This window comes from Narcine bancroftii, chromosome 11, assembly GCF_036971445.1.
Source record: "Narcine bancroftii isolate sNarBan1 chromosome 11, sNarBan1.hap1, whole genome shotgun sequence".
Lineage (NCBI taxonomy): Eukaryota > Metazoa > Chordata > Chondrichthyes > Torpediniformes > Narcinidae > Narcine > Narcine bancroftii.
The window spans coordinates 32811416-32825327 of NC_091479.1; positions in this window are offsets into that span (position 1 = coordinate 32811416).

Sequence of the window (13912 nt, forward strand, 5' to 3'; positions counted from 1 at the left end):
TTGTTTCCTCCATATGTCCACAAGTTTCATTTCTTGCATTGATTTAATTATAAATTTGGTTACTTTGTTCTTCCTGTTAATTTTTTTCCCCGTTTTATCCATATTTGGATCCAAATTCAGATTGAAATCCCCTCCTATTAGTATGTTCCCTTGCGTATTAGCTACCTTCAAAAAGATATCTTGCATAAACTTTTGATCTTCTTCGTTAGGTGAATATATATTAAGTAGATTCCAAAGCTCTGAATATATCTGACATTTTATCATAACATATCTCCCTGCTGGATCTATTATTTCCTCTTCTATTTTAAATGGCACATTTTTGCTAATTAATATAGCCACTCCTCTTGCTTTTGAATTATACGATGCTGCTGTTACATGTCCTACCCAATCTCTCTTTAATTTCTTGTGCTCCAATTCAGTTAAATGTGTTTCTTGGACAAATGCTATATCTATTTTTTCCTTTTTCAGTAAATTTAGTAGTTTCTTCCTTTTAATTTGGTTATGTATTCCATTAATATTTAGAGTCATATAGTTCAGCGTAGCCATTTTATATTTTGTTTATCTTCTCTTTCCGTTTTTCCATCATTACCTTTCCTCCTTTTCCATTTCTGTTTTCTTATTTTCAACTCTTTACCAGACAACATTCCTACAACATCCAACATTTTCCTTATTCTCCTATTTCTATCTTCTTTATCCCCAATCTCCCCTTCCCCTCCTGAGTTGCCCTTTATCCCTTGTCGGACAACCACATCTCCCCTCTCCATTTGGATTTGCGAATCCACTCGCAAGCGTCAACTGATTTTGCAGTGACCGCTCTTTTCCCCCCACCCAGCCCCACCCAGAAAAGATTTCGTTTTTTATATGTCACAAAGGTCACTCTTTTAGTTCCCTCCTTATTCTCTCTATTCCATTACCTTCCCTTATTAATTCTTGTCTATACTCTCTATGTTTTCCTCTAATTACAGATACTTTCACATATGCCCATTGTCTCTATTCACTCTTATACCTCTTTACCCGCATACATATCAATCGTGGTCATTTTTACCCTCCTTACCCGTCTTCATCCCTCAGTCTATTTTTGTCTTTACCCACATACATATCAATCGTGATAATTTTTGCTCTCATTACCCGTCTTCATCCCTCAGTCTATTTTTGTAATTGTTCTGCAAATTTTCGTGCTTCTTCTGGATCCGAGAATAGTCTGTTTTGTTGTCCTGGAATAAATATTTTCAATACCGCAGGATGCTTCAATGTAAATTTATATCCTTTCTTCCATAAAATCGCTTTTGCTGCATTGAACTCTTTTCTCTTCTTTAGGAGTTCAAAGCTTATATCTGGATAAATGAAGATTTTTTGCCCTTTATACTCCAGTGGTTTGTTGCCCTCTCTTACTTTTTCCATTGTCTTCTCCAGTACCTTTTCTCTTGTAGTATATCTTAGGAATTTTACTACAATAGATCTTGGTTTTTGTTGTGGTTGTGGTTTAGGGGCCAATGCTCTATGTGCCCTTTCTATTTCCATTTCTTGCTGTAGTTCTGGACATCCTAGGGCCTTAGGGATCCATTCTTTTATAAACTCCCTCATATTCTTGCCTTCTACATCTTCCTTAAGGCCCACTATCTTTATGTTATTTCTTCTGTTATAATTTTCCATTATATCTATTTTTTGGGCTAGTAATTCTTGTGTCTCTTTAGTTTTTTTTATTAGATTCCTCCAATTTCTTTTTTAAGTCTTCTACCTCCATTTCTGCTGCTATTGCCCGTTCTTCCATCTTGTCCATTTTTTTCCCCATTTCTGTTAAGGTCATATCCATTTTATTTATTTTCTCTTCTGTGTTGTTTATTCTTCTTCTTAAATCATTGAATTCCTGTGTTTGCCATTCTTTAAATGACTCCATGTATCCTCTAACAAGAGCAAGTACCTCCTTTACCTTGCCTTTCTTTTCTTCTTCTATTTCCCTGTACTCTTCCTCTTCCTCTTCTTCTTCCTCTGGGTTGGCCATCTGTTGTTTCTTTGCTGCCCTTTCCTCCTCTTCTTTCTTGTTTCCATTGTCTTCTGTGGTCTCTTCTTGCTGCAGGTGTTCTGCAGCTGTCGTTGCCGGCTGTGGAGATCGACTCCCCAGCTGGTCCCCCCTCCCGTCGGTGTGTTTTTTTTCATGCGCATGCGCGGTTGCGCACTTTACTCGGGAAGGTTCTTGTTGGTTTTCAGATAGAGGTGTGTTGTTCAGGGAAGCATTAGTGTTTTGGTGACTCAACGTACCAGCATCTGAAGTCTGTTATCTCTTCAGAAAAGCTTGATAGCTTACCCCACTTCTAATTCTAAGTGCACGTGTGTGTAATGTGTGTGTAAGTTCAGAAAGGTTTTTTGGTTCACAGTCCAATCTCACTTCTCATTCCTCCAAGTTCACTAGTTGCAGGCCATTCTTATACTGTGCACAGAATTCAACATATATAAAGTTCACCAGATTTGGTGCTAGAAAGGTAAATAATTACTGTTCAGGATGGTTCTTGTTGGTTTTCAGAGAGTGGTGTATTGTTCATGGAAGTATTAGGGTGTGTTTGACTCGACATACCAGCATCTGAAGTCTGTTATCTCTTCAGGAAAGCTCTGATAGCTTTAGCATGGAGCAGAGCTGAGCCACAACTTTGCAGGTATTTAAGGGAGTGTGTGGGCAGGGTTTGTTCTGGACCAACAATCTCACAAAATTACTCTGCTTGAAATCAAGATTCAAACCATTTTGAGGAATACAACAGGAATTGTTCAACAAGAGCCTTGTGTTCCCTGAGGAGTTTTCTTTCAATAGTGGAAATTATTTTTTTTTAAAGGCCCATTAATCTTCCTGATACAGATCTTTGTATTTAACTTTCAGGTTGCTATCTGTTGTTAACTTGGAGGCCTTTAATGGGGTGTCTGGGTGGAATCTGCTTTAACCAAGCAGTTCGCTGGCAATTTTCCAGCTGTAGAATGCAGTGCAGTTGCTTGAAAGTTTAGCAAGTGGGATTATGATGTGAAACTGCAAGTCACAGCGTCATTTTTGTTTTTGAAAATGCCAATGTGAAAATTTTAACTGGTCTCCTTGGTTTGTTTAAATTTACAGAGGAGACGTTGGGTCAAGCTGAGAAGACAGAGTTGGATGCCCATTTGGCAAATCGGCTGGGCAAAGGAAAAAGCACAAAATGAGGTACTTAAAAAATAATGAAGGAGACTGAAGTGCCGTTGAACCAAACCCAGGTAAAGAATTTAATTTTGTGCAGCGTACTTAAGAGGCTAAACAATTTGGGCTTTTAGTGGTGACCTATTTAAATGAACAAATCTGATTAGAATTGAAGTTTATGGAATGTTTGGAAGTTGCCACAAAAAAATGGAGCATATAAATTAGATGTTGTAATTAAGATAAATGAACAATACAATGAGCCTGGTGTCACAGTATCTGCCTCGCTCTACCGTACATCACCGTTAAACCTTCTCCCCAATATGAACCTTTTGTCAAAATATCTGACTCTGTTAATCGTACATCAATGTTAAACCTTCTCACGAATGTGAATCCTGTCTCAAAGTTTCTGCCTCAGTCTATCGTACATCAACGTTAAACCTTCTCCCCACTGTGAACCTGGTGTCACGGTATATATCTCAATTTACAGTATATCACCGTTAAACCTTTTCCCCAACGTGAACCTGGTGTCACAGTATCTGCCTCAGTATACCGTACATCACCGTTAAACCTTCTCACTACTGTGAACTTGGTGTCACAGTATTGGTCTCAGTCTACCGTACATCACTGATAAACCTCCTACCCACTGTGCACCCGGTGTCACGGTATCCATCTCAATTTACCGTACATCACTGTTAAACGTTCTCCCCAATGTGAACATGGTGTCACAGTATCTAACACAGTTTATAGTAAATCACTGTTAAACCTTCTTACTACTGTGGAATCCATCTCACATTTTCTGCCTCAGTCTACCGTTCATAAACATTAAACCTTTTCCTCCTGTGAACCTAGTTAAAGTATCTGCTTCAGTTTAACGCACATCACCATTAAGCCTTCTTACTGCCCTGAACTCAGTGTCACAGAATATGCCAAAGTCTACTGTACTTTACCGTTAAAACATCTCCCCACTCTGAACCTGGTGTCGCAGTATATCACACAGTTTATCGTACATGACTGTTAAACCTTGTTAATGTTGTGAACCCATTGTCTCAGTATCTCTTATCAGTCGACCATACATTATCGTTAAATCTTTACACATCTGTGAATGGGTGTCACTGTATCTGACACAGTTTATCGGACATTACTTTTCAATTTTCTCATTGCTGTGAACCCAGTGTCACAGTAACTGTCTCAGTCTACCGTACATCATCGTTGATCATTCTCCAACTGTAAACCTGGTGGCACAGTATCTGCCTCAGTCTTCCGTATATCACCATTAAACCTCCTCCCCACTGTGAACCTGGTGTCACTGTATCTGCCTCAGTCTACCATACATCCCCGTTAAACATTATCCACATTGTGCACCTGGTATCACTTTATCTACCTCAACATACCGTACATCATCATTAAACCTTATTCTCATGTGAGCCTGGTGTCACAGTATCTGCCTCAGTCTACAGTACATCACCGTTAAACATGATCCCCACTTTATTCCTGGTGTTAAATTATCTACCTCAACATACCGTACATCACTGTTAAACCTTCTCCCTCTGTGATCCTGGTGCCACAGTATCTTACACAGTTCATAGTATATCACTGTTAAAACTTCTCACAAATGTGAATCCTACTATAAAATAATACTCCCCTTCTAAGTCTCGCTGTATTCGCATCCCACCTATTTTAAAAATTCCAATAAAAAGAGAAAAATCAATCCCAAAACAAACTAATCAAAAGTAGTAGCCCCCTAAATATCTGGGTGTGGTAAAGTCCACAAGTGGCAGGTGACTAAAGGACTCAGTGTCACCCACCCCCAGTCAGACTTTCACAAAGTACTGAAACAAACACATTCAACCCAATGATTCCAGTCCCACTGATTGTTCCAGATCTTCAATATCGAGAAGACTTTGCGTCAATTCAACTTTTTTCCCATTCTTTGCATATTTTTCAATCTTTCCATTTCCATTCCCATTGACCCTTCCCTTCGGTGACAATGGTGACGATCGCCCATTTCCTCGTACATCTGGCAATGAATTAGCAAATATTAAAGCATCTTGGTCATTTTCAAAAAACTGAGATTGAAAATTCCTGTAAAAATCTTTCAATACTGCCGCATAACGAAAAGCAAATTTATATCCTTTTCGCCACAATACTTCTTAGGCTGAATTAAATTCTCGGTCTCTTCTGATAATTTCTTGACTCAGATCTGCATTAAAAAACCCCTATTATTTTGAACCATCAGTGGATCCTGATTTTGCCGTGTTTTCTGCACCACCAATCGGAGGATCATCTCTCTGTCTTGATATTTAAAACAGCGAATCAAAACTGCTCGTGGTAATTGGCCTGGAAACGGTTTCTTCCTTAAAGCTCTGTTCACTCGATCTAATTCCAGTCCATCTGGAACGAATTACCTGCCCTAAACTTCTGGGATCCATTTCTTCAAAACCTTCACCGGATCCAAACCTTCCATATCTTCCGGAAGACCTACTATCTTAACATTATTTCTACGACTTTGGTTTTCTAATGAGTCAAACTTCTTCAATAATTCCTTCTTCTGAATCCCCCAATCTACAAAAGGATCTTCCACTATTTCCATTTTATCTCTATTATGCTCCACTTGACTCTTGCATTCAAGAAAGCCTCCTCAATCTTTTTAAAATGATCTTGCACAGTATCCACTGATCGTGTCCATCTCATAACATCACTCTTAACTACATTAATATCTTGCTTCATAAAAGTTATTTCTTCACAAACAGTGTTCATTTTAGTTTTCATTTCTGAAAATCCTTGAGTCATATGATGAGTCATCTGCATTGATATATTTGCCATATCTTCCATGAGCTGAGCAATCCCTTCCAGAATTGGAAACACAGAATTCAGTCCAGGATCCATCACCTCCCGTTGAAGCCGACCGTCTTTTGCCTCAGTCCCCAGTTCTTCAAACTCAAATGAAGTTGAGCTCTCTTCTTACTCCAAAGCAGTAGGTCCTCTTCCAGTGCGGCTGCGGGTCTGGACACCCGACAACAGTATGCCTACCTCGTCAGCTGGCCATCACTCGGGCTCCCCCATAGCCCACACCTTCTCCAAAGGTTCGTGGACCCTCGGCGCATGGCGCATGCCTGGTAGAGCCACCCACCGCACAGGTGCGTCTTCCGACGCTACACTGCACACCCCCGGACCACCAGGCAATGCTGCAGGTACGCAGCTGTCCCGCCCTCGCGCCCGAGTTAACAAGCGTATGAGTTGAAACCGGCCGAACTCATCGCTGAGCCTGCACCATCTTGTGATTGCACAAGATGGTGCCGGTGTAATACTAAGCCGGGCAGGAGTCTTCTGAGGCTTGGGGACTCCAGTCAATGACTCCGTTGCTTCAACTTGAACTAGGCCTCGATTCTTCAACACTTTTGTAAGGTAATTTCTTCTGTAACTGAGTTTTCGATTTTTTCATATTTGCAGCCATTTCGATCCTCCACTATTCCAAAGTCTATAATCACTTTTACAACTTTTAAAATTGAGCATTTAATAGTCTAACTGGGGAAGGGTGGAACCACACGTCTACCCTCTGTGCCATCTGACACAGTTTATAGTAAATCACTGTTAAACCTTCACATTACTCTGAATCCCGTCTCTTAGTTTCTGCCTCAGTCTACCTTTAATCAACATTAAATATTCTCCCCCTGTTAACTTGGTGTTAAAGTATCAGCCTAAGTTTACCACACATCACCATTAAACCTTCCCCCCAGTGTGAGACTGTTTTTACTGTATCTGCCATAGTTTATCGTAAATCACTATTATACCTTCTCACTACTGTGAACTTGGTGTTACAGAGTCTGCCAAAGACTACCAGACATCATCAGTAAACTTTCTCCCCAATGTGAGCCTGGTGTTATTGTATCTGCCACAATTGATTGTACATCACCGTTAAACATTCTCCCCCATGTGAACCTGGTGTCACTATGTTCACCAAAGGTTATCGTACATCTCTGTTAAACATTTTCCCCGCTATGAACCCAGTGTCACAGTAACTGCCTCAGTTTCCCATACATCACCAATAAAGCTTTTTGTTCCTACTCTGAGCCCAGTATCAACATATCTACGTAGTCTCCCGTACATCACCATTAACCTCCTCCCCATTGTGTACCAGATTTCACAGTATCTGCCACAGTTTATTGTACATCATTTTAAAACCTTCTCACTACTGTAAACCAGGAGTCATATAATCTGCCTTATTCTACCGCACATCTCTGTTAACCCTTCTCAATACTATGAACACGGTGTCACAGTATCTGCCAAAGTCGACTATACATCACCGTTAAACATTCTCCCCACGTTGACCCATTTTTCACTGTTTTTCTCACCATTTATCGTACATCACAGTTCAACTTTCTCCCCACTGTAAACTTGGAGTCACAGTATATTCCTTCTCTGATATACCTTCTCCTCATTGTGAAAGCGGTGTCACCGTATCTGCGTCAGTCTTCCGTACATCACCATAAACTTCTCCCCAATGTGAACTTGGTGTCACTTTATCTGACACAGTTAATATGACATCACCATAAAACCTTGTTCCAACTGTGTACCTGGTATCACGGTATCTACCACAGCTTATCATGCATTACTGTTAAACCTTCTCACTACTGTGAACTTGATGTCACAGTATCTGCCAAACTCTACCGTATATCACTGTTAAATAATCTCCCCATTGTGAACCTCGTGTCACAGTATCTGACACAGTTTATTGTACATTACTGTTAAACCTGCCGGATAAGCTCCAGATAGTGAAAGAGGAGTTCTCGCATCTGCAGGAACTGGGGCCTCGCCGCTCCATCTGGTCCACAGCCTCCGGTGGCTGGCGCCCCTGCAGAGATTAGCGATGGCTTAATGACACGACAGTATCTGACCGTTACCCCATTCCTCTCATTTAGGATTTTACAGCCAATCTGCATGGCGCAAGGTTATTCTCCAAGGTTAATCTGGTGTGCGTGTGTCATCAAATCCCATTGTAGCCTGAGGACATCCCCAAAACGGCTATCATCATCCCCTTCGGCTTGTTCGAATTTCTACGCATGCCTTTCGAGCTCAAAAACATCACCCAGACTTTCCAGCACCTCATGAATATGGTGCGCAGGGATTTGAATTTCATGTTCATTTATCTGGATGACATTCTTGTCGCTAGCAGAGACTGGGCACAAATCAAGTCTCACCTGCACTGGCCGAATTTGGCCTAACAATCAACCTGGCCAAATGCCAGTTCCGGAAAGAGTCCATGCAGTTTCTGGCCCACATCATCATGGCCGAAGGAGCTACACCAGCTGCTATGAAGGTCACTGCAATCATAGATTTTCCATGCCCGGACAACCTCAAGGGGCTACAAGAGTTCGCAGGTATGGTCAACTTCTATAACCGATTCATTCCAGGAGCTGCACACATCATGCAGCCACTCTTCGCCAAGGACAAGATACTCGCCTGGACTCCAGGGCATTCAAAGCCACGAAGGTTGCCCACGTGAAGGCTACCCTGCTCCTCCACCCACGTACCGACCTTCCTATGGTGCTCTCCATCGATGCCTCTGCCATTGCCATTGGTGCTGTCTTGGAGCAGCAGGTTAATGGACAGTGGAAACCACTGGAATTCTTTAGCCAACTTCTTCATCTGCCAGACCGCAAGTATAATGCTTTCAACCGTGAGTTGCTGGGCATGTACCTTGCTGTGCCTCATTTTCGCTATTTCTTGGAGGGGAGGCCTTTCACAATTTATACTGACCACAAACCCCTCACTCAGGCTCTCGCTATAGCTAGAGATCCCTGGTCGGCCCACTTACACCGTCACCTGTCCTTTGTATCGGAGTTCACCATCCACATTCAGCACAAGGCAGGGAAAGACAATGTGGTCACTGAAGCATTCTCCCAACCGGCCATTTGCTCGCTGATACCCAGCCTAGACTACGACCAGCTTGGCCCGGATCAGAAGTCCGATGAGGAGATGCAGGCCTTCAGGACAGCCATCATGGGCCTACAGTTCCAGATCCTCCCGAATCCTCTCAGTGATGAGCACCCTGCGACCACTGGTTCCACAGCAGTGGCGCAGGCAAGTCTTCACCAGATCCATGACATTTTCCACCCTTCCATCAGGTCCAAGGTTAATATGGTGGCAGAACACTTCGTCTTGCACGGGCTTCGAAAGCAGATTGTGGATTGGGCCAGAACCTGCACCCTTTGCCAGATTTCCAAGATACACAGCCACACCAGAATGCCCATGCAGGATTTTGAACACGTCCGAGAATGTTTCAGCCACATACATGTGGACATTGCCAGCCCCTTACCCGTTTCCTAAAGTAACTGCTACATTTTCACAGTGGTAGACTGCACCACTCATTGGCCTGAGGTGATGCCAGATGCCTCCACGGACTCCTGCTCCCAAGCACTTTTGACCGGTTGGGTTACCTGGTTCGGTGTCCCGGCCCACCTCACCAGCGAATATGGCACGCAGTTCACCTCTGCACTCTGGGCACAGCTCATCAATAGACTGGGAAATGAACTGCATCACACAACGGCCTATCACCAACTTGCGAATGGACTGGTCGAACGATTGCATTGCCACCTTAAGTCGGCACTTATGGCCTGCCTCACCGGCCCCAACTCGGTGGATGAGCTGCCTTGGGTACTCCTGGGAATCCGCTTGACACCCAAAGAAGACCTGAAGATATCATCTGCTGATCTGGTCTACGGTAAACCACTAGCCCTCCCTGGTGAGTTATCAATGCATCTCACAACCTGCAACGGTCACCTCATGGTTTACTTCTCTCCCTCCAGGCCCAGTTGGACTCCTTCACACTCCCACCTCTGCCCAGACATGGCACACAAGCCTTTACATCCCCATTGAGCTGTATTTCGCAGAGTATGTTTTTATCAGATGAGGCCCTTCCACAGCACTCCTTCAAAGACCATATGAAGGGCCGTACAGAGTCATCCAGCATTCGGGATCAACCTTCACACCAGACGTCAGTGGTAAGAGGGAACTGTTTACTGTGGACAGATTAAACACAGCACACCTCGACCCCAACGAGCCAGTGGTCGCGGCTCAACCCAAGAAGCGATGCCGCCCGGCAAAAAAGGCCATTGGTGCCGGTTCTGGGGAGGCTGTGTGACGGCAAGCCAAGAGGCAGGCGATCCAGCCCCTCATGTCACGCACGTGGCGGGGCAGCCAGCCAAAATGGCGCTGTCGGGGTTTTCTCCCTGACCTCGGCATCAGACTCAGAAGCCCGCAACCTGCGTCCTAAGTGACCCCCCAGCGACGTCAGGGCCCCCGGTGTGCTTCTCAGCCAGGTCCGGGCTGGGAGCATAAGACCAGCCAGGCAGACCTGAATAAAGGAGTTTTTGCTCACTGAACTCAACCCGTCTGGTTGTGAGGTCATTCAGTAACAGAGTAGCCGCCGCTACAGTAGTATCTTAGTTTATTTTCCTTTCTTTTCTTTTTTATATGTTTGTATATATTTGTAAACACTGTAACATTGTGATTTGATATTAATTGTTATAATATTTGATTAAAAGGAGGCTGGTCCAAAAAAGGCATAAAAAAGATTTTAAGATGGGGACAGGAATAAAAGAAAAACAGAGGGTACTGGTGTGAGGGAGTGAAGGGTAATATTGTCCTGGGGTAGGTTCAGATGGGTCAGCTGAAGGGACTCGACCAATCGATCCATAATTTGTCCAGCATCTTGCTGCCATGTAGTGCTGAACCAGGGTGTTGCCTGATGGGGACACGGTCCTCTGAGCTCTGCAAAGATAGATTGTGCTTTTCTCTAAAACACACTTCCTCAGGTAAAGCAGAGGAAGTGGAAAGGCCCTAGTGTGAAGGGGTAGGGAGGGGGGTGATGGGAAGAGTTGGGACCCTCCAAAATCATTATGATCAGGCCTCGGAGACAGCATCTCTATCACTCGTATTTCTCTTCCCAGGAGAAGGAGCGATCTCAGAGACAAGACACGAGTCCAGAAGAACCTCGCATCCCAGCTGAACAGAGGACGGACAACATCATGATGGCTTGAATCTCTCCCCTTCTTCTCCCTCTGGCCCTGCCAACCCCATTCCCTGCATCTTCCATGTCTCTTCACCCACTTGCCCCCCTTCTCCCCTACCCCTCCTCCATCCCAACCCCCTCCTGCTTACCTTCCCCTTCCCTCACACCTATGCCCTAACCCAAGCCCTCCTCCCTTCACCTCCCCTTCCCCCTCCCCCTTTCCCCTTCCTACCCTAACCTAGGGGAAGGAGTGGTAGGGGAAGGGGGTAGGAGAAAGGGGGTAATGGAAGTGGGTTGAGTAAGGGGTAGGCTTGGGGGTGTGGGTATGAGATAGAGGTAAGGGGTATGGTTTGGGGAAGGAGATAGGTGTAGGGGATAGGGGTAGGGTTTAGGCTTGGGTTGGGTGAGAGTCAGGGTTAGGGCCGGGATAGAGGTAACATCATGGTTAGGGTTAGGAGACATGGGCTAGGATTAGGTCTCGGTTTAGGGTTAGGTTTAGAGTTCGGGGAAGTGGGTTTGTATTAGGTTTAGGGGAAGGGGGTAGGAGTAGGAGGTAGAGGAGGGGTGAGGGTTTGGGTTAGAGGAAGGTTGGTAGTATTAGGGTTGGGGTTAGGGGATGGGGTAGGGGTAGAGTTAGGGGATGTGGAGTAGTGATGGGGGTATCGGTAGTGTTAAGGTTAGGGTTTGTTAGGGGTTAGAGTTAGGAGTAGGGGTATGGGAAGGGGGAGGGGAACCGGGAGGCGAGCGGGGGAAGGAAATGGGGAGGGGAATGGGCAGGGGAATGGGGAGGGGAATGTAATGGAAGATTTAAACAGTGTTTTTTTTACTTTTGCAACCTTTGCTTCTGCAAGGCTGATAACCTGCTTGTGTTTTAGAATCAGCAGACTTAAGCTAAATTCCACCAAGGGACCAGAGATGCAGTTATCTGACAAAAGGACATCTGTGTACCAAGAACATTTAATCTTCCTCCTTGTTTTGGAACAGACTGTCAGAGGCCTAGCCTTGATGCAAAATAACCATTGTATTCAAAGTGATAAGCTGAAAATTATGTTATTTGTTAGAAGCCTAACATGCTAGCTTGCTCGCTTATCTTTCTTACTGCGCTGGGAATAGATGCTTGGGTAAGCAGTTTTTGGGTAATATAAGCCATGGTCCCGCTGCTGAAGTTTGAGACTCTCCGAGAGGTGGCAACATCTTTCAGCAAGAAGAACTTCTAGGGTCCAGCTAACGTCCCAGTCGAGGGAGGTCGAGAAGCTTCTACCGGCGCCCGACAACCTAAGTGTGCAGTCATTGCCTTGCTTCGGCAGTTGGGACCAGTCCAGGCGTTGATAAGTATAATTGGGAAGGGCTTGCATAATTTAGTTTGAAATCAGCTTTTGAATTTGTAATAAACATTTGTTTAAACTGAACTACTCTCGGTGTGGGTGTCTATTTTCTTTCGGTAGCTCGAACACTGTGACCAATCTAAAATGAACAAAGTGAGAGGTACAAGTTTACCCAGGACAGGGAACAGGGTGGAGGAAAGGGGAGGTGAATGGAAGAAGGTATCTCTACCCCCTCCCTTCCTCACCCCTTCCCCTACATTATCCCTGCTTCTCCTCTCCTCCTTCTAGCAGAAGTGGGGCCTCATTCCGGCCAGAACCTCCCTGTAGTTTCAGAGCCTCGGTTTCAGGAAGTGCCTTCGATGCTCGCTGCTGGACAGACATCTTGTCTCTTGATTCATTCTGTACCATTATTATTAAATTAAAAAATGGTTGGGTTTTTGTAAGCTTGAACTCAAAAGGTGGTCCAGATAGACAACACAGAAACAAGCCCTTCAGCCCCTCTCTCCTGCTGGCTGAGCTGTTGTAATCAGTCCATATTCCTCTCCCCCTTTTCATTCTTTGCTCCCAGCCAGCTCATGTTGCCTTGTCAATCTCATGGCCTGTGGGAAGAAGCTGCCTGGCTGTCCTGCTTTTATTCCTCCATATCTCCTTCCTGATGGCAGGGGGACAAAGAGGCTATGTGCTCGATATCTATTTACAAATCCCATCCCTGCAAACAATCAGGGGTCCCTTGCCTTGAGGGGGCACCCATGTTGCCTCTCCCTCAGCACTCTCTCCTCAGAACATGACTGCACCCTCCTTCCCCTCCTCTGCCAAGTATCAGTATCCCGCTGACAATTCCAGTCAGCTGCCATGTCTATACCCTGCCCCACCTAAACCGATGGATCGATCAGCACCTTCTCCCCTCAAGAGTTCGAGGAATCCACTCTCTCGCAATGTCCTGCTAATGAATGTCCTGCATTCTCCTTCCCCCTTGGTTTCCTCCTGTTATCAGGCACCTGGATGGACCCCACCCTGTTGAAACTACCTGTGTTCTCACTGATTTCTCTGCACCTCTGCCCTCCATCCAAAGGTCTTGGTTGTCTTGTGGGGCTGGTGGAGAACAAAGCACCAACTCAAGGAGATGGGGAGCAGTACAGAGACCCCCAGCTCCAGGAGATAGGGAGAACCACAGAGATGCCCAACTCTGTCAATTGAATAAATTCTGATCATCAGTTGCAAGGTGCAAGGAACTCTCGGTACTGCTGCACGTGGGGCAGGTGTGGCCCATCCCCATACCACCACCCTGGCAATTCCTAAAACAGATTTCCTATTCATGTGGGGGTCCAAAATGGATAGAGTCTAGAGAAGGACCATGTACATGTTCAATCAATGGGGGCAAGGGTATAACTAGCTTGGCCATCATTGTGTGTGGCTGTGTGT